This window comes from Bacillus rossius, chromosome 3 (assembly GCF_032445375.1).
Source record: "Bacillus rossius redtenbacheri isolate Brsri chromosome 3, Brsri_v3, whole genome shotgun sequence".
NCBI lineage: Eukaryota > Metazoa > Arthropoda > Insecta > Phasmatodea > Bacillidae > Bacillus > Bacillus rossius.
The window spans coordinates 20,993,657-20,997,092 of NC_086332.1; the positions used below are offsets into that span (position 1 = coordinate 20,993,657).

Genomic DNA, 3,436 nt, shown 5'->3' on the forward strand with positions numbered 1-3,436 from the left:
ACCGTGAGTGGGTCAATCGGCCCCAGCGTGTCCCCTAGACTCGGTGGCTTGACTTGGAAAGTAGCGACGGCCGGGTTAATCCCTGCACCGTAGAAAAAAAACCGATCCGGAGTCGCGTGGGGAGTTGCGTTGAAAAAGGTATTTGGTGATGACTATAGTTACCAGTCGTGAGGAATCAGAGAGAGAAAACTTGAAGGCTCCCCACGGTACGCGCACGTCCGCTCCGGGCCGCAAGCTGATCAGAACTGCCTTAGGGGTTGGCGTGCGGAGGGGGGGACACTCCCTCTGTGCACCAAGGTTACGCCGCTCGTCTCATCTGCGTGGTGACTTGGCGAGGGGTGCGTTTTGCCAGCAGGAGCCAGTACTGCGGGCTGAGGCCGGGCTAATGGCCTTCGGTCGGTACGACGTCAAAACACAAACTGAGATACACACTTACTTATAAATAACCTTTTATCTTGAAATTATTAAAAGTAAATACAGCACAATTCGTTAATTTTCAAAGAAAATAAATGTGTTTGGTATAGCATTGAGTTGTGACTGCATATGTTTTCTCAATTGGTAGATAACATTCCTAGCAGAATTACTACTCAAGCCAAGTAATTTTTTGAATTGTCATCTTCTAATTAATCTGACATAATGTTTATGTGGTTTCTGTTCATTTAGCTGCATTTTTCAGTCTGCATACGAGATGGTCAACCTGAAGATTCCAGAGTCCGGTCCAGTTGACTTACATTACGAATACTTTAGTTACCCTTGCCCCTTGACCCAACTCAAATGGTTCCATGGTCTCTAGGCTTGAGTTTTGAGTTCACACGGGAAGAAGTCATGAGGTATTATATCATCAAACAGAATGCAGCTTTTGTTTGTTGGAAACATTAAGTTGGGTCGTGTGAGAACTAAAGCTTTCATATTGGAAGTCAACTGGTCCCCACCATTCGGGTTGGCCATTTCACATACACTGCTCAGTGGACAGTGGATGAATTGGATGTCGTTAAATCTAAGTAAGACAAAGGTGGTTAGGTTCACAAGGAAGAGGAAGGTATCGAAGGAAGTTTATTTCTGAAAGGAGAAGGTACAGGAGGCAGAGGATTACAAGTACCTTACCTTACCTTACCTTACCTTACCTTACCTTACCTTACCTTACCTTACCTTACCTTACCTTACCTTACCTTACCCAACCCAACCCAATCTGCAGAAACATGTGCAGCATGCGGTAAGGAAGGGGCTGAGGCTGCTTGGCAGGACCCTGCAGAGAATGAAGGTAAAGGCATAATCCACATTAGACAATGATGAAAAATGCAGCAAAACGTTGGGATGCATAACTAGTGCTGGAGATGAAGAAACTGAAGAAAGTGCAGTACAGAGCAGTGAATATGTTGAGGAGAAGACATAGGTCGTCTGAGATGATTAGGAAGCTGGGGCTGGAAACATTGTAGGGGAAAAAGTGGTTACAAAGGTTGGTAAAGCTGTAAGTATGAGAAAGGAAAAGGGCTGGGGAAAGCTTGGAATCAGTGTGCACAGAGGTGGGTATAAGCTCCGGAGGGAATGGGGACAAATGGAAAAAAGAGAGGCACTCATTCCTCGTAAGGATAGGGAGAGGGAGTGGAATGGGCTTGAGGGGGGGTCTCTTGAAGTGAGAGATCTTAGGACATAAGGGGTAGGATTCCTTGACCACGGGGTGGAATCTTGGTTACAAGGAGGAAATTTTAAGAAATAGTAAACATAAAATATTTTGTATTCAGCAAACCATGAAGCAAAACGAGACAAATAAAAGAACTCGCAGATTAATTCTTATTGGTCGCTTCAAGGCCACAATGTGACGACGAGCTGCATGATACATCTTCGTATCGAAAACAGTCTGTGTTCAAGATGAACATTCTTGTTCTAGCTCCCAAACGACTGGAAACCGAGTGTTTCATACTTAAGGCCCCGGTATTCCAAAAATGAATTCTGTTCGAGGTAATAATGTCGTGGTCTGGTCGACTAGTTCCTGACAATGCTGCTGTACTGCCGGCTACTCAGGGTTCGGTAGAGAGGGGGTTCAGGCCGCGTGGCCGGGGAACTTAGTCTCCAGAGATTAAATGAGAACAACTCTAATAAAGTTTGATGGTCCTTTATGCTCAAGACTCCGAACACTTTACATGGGGCTGCCACGTTTCCGCCTGTGACTATTTCTAGGTGGGTCGAAACCCGGTTCCGCGCACTGTTCTGGTTAAGAAAATTACGGGACGTCCCGCCCGTGATGACTATCACTCCCACTGTAAGGAATATAATTCTTAAGACCCGCGCGTGATAGGATGTCTGTCTGACTGTACTCTGCACTGGCCAGAAAGAAATGAAAAAAAACACAGAACCTATGACTGCGAATGACCAGTTTGAAAAAATGAATCGCGACTCGCCCGAATTGAAAGCAGAACACGCGTGTGCGAATAATAAAAGGAAAACTCGCGACCGTAACTGCAAATCAACAAGCTCGACTGCAAAGTTGAGAAAACGTCTCCGCACGGCAAAAGTCTAGAACCTGTGCTAATACCGCGCCCGCTTGTCTCACCGTCCCAGAGCGGCGTCACCAAGACGTCCGTCGCCTCTCGTGCCGGGTCCACGACTCTCTCCCGCTAGGGCGGAGCGATGACATTCGCGTGACCGCTGTCTGCCGAGTCCTCGCGACGACTGACTCCCACTCCCCTGCCGCGCCTCAGCGCCCGCGTCTCCCCCCCCCCTTCACCGTGAGCCCGCGAAACACGCTGATTGGGCACAGGCGGAAGCCGCGGCCTTGGCGCCCGGTGAACAATTAAAACTTATAAAATACAAAACCCTTCAATACAAAATTAATTATAATAAAAATATACAAAAAACGTAAAGCAAAATTATATTTATAATAAAATAATAAGTCATATCCTGTAAAGAAACTCAAGGTCACACGTCACCGTCACTTGCGTCGCACCACACACTCAAGAGATGGCGCTGGCGAGGCATAACGGCCTGAAGGAGTCGGGGAGACACTTGGGTCGACGTCAATGATAGCACCTGACTTCCGATTACGTGTGACTAAAAATTAAAACATGGGGCTCCGACTCAAATAAATCGGAAAAGCGAAAATCTTCTGCTCTTCCCTATCTAGGTTTTAAAATTCAAACAAACCTCAATTTACATCAATTGGGAGTTAAAACTTACACACATGAAAAATAACTCGATAAGTTTCACAGCAACCTAGTTCCGAGGTGTTGTCGGATTATTGTTTTTATTTGCAATGAAATACAATTTTGTTAAACGAATGGAGGAATCTGTTATATTAATACAATCACCATAATTTTTTATTATCCATAATTTAATTCATGTAATACCCGGCAAAAATGTTCATTGTTAAAAAATGTAATATAATTACTTTTATGGCTGTGTAGAAAATAAGTGCCACAAATTATATCGCGGGAAATCC

General features: G+C 45.1%; 1 protein-coding gene across 1 annotated transcript in view; it reads right to left on the reverse strand.

Annotated features, from left to right (window-relative positions):
* Positions 1 to 3,436, reverse strand: part of LOC134530328 (uncharacterized) — a 31,325-nt gene that overhangs the window by 12,207 nt on the left and 15,682 nt on the right. The window lies entirely within an intron of this gene.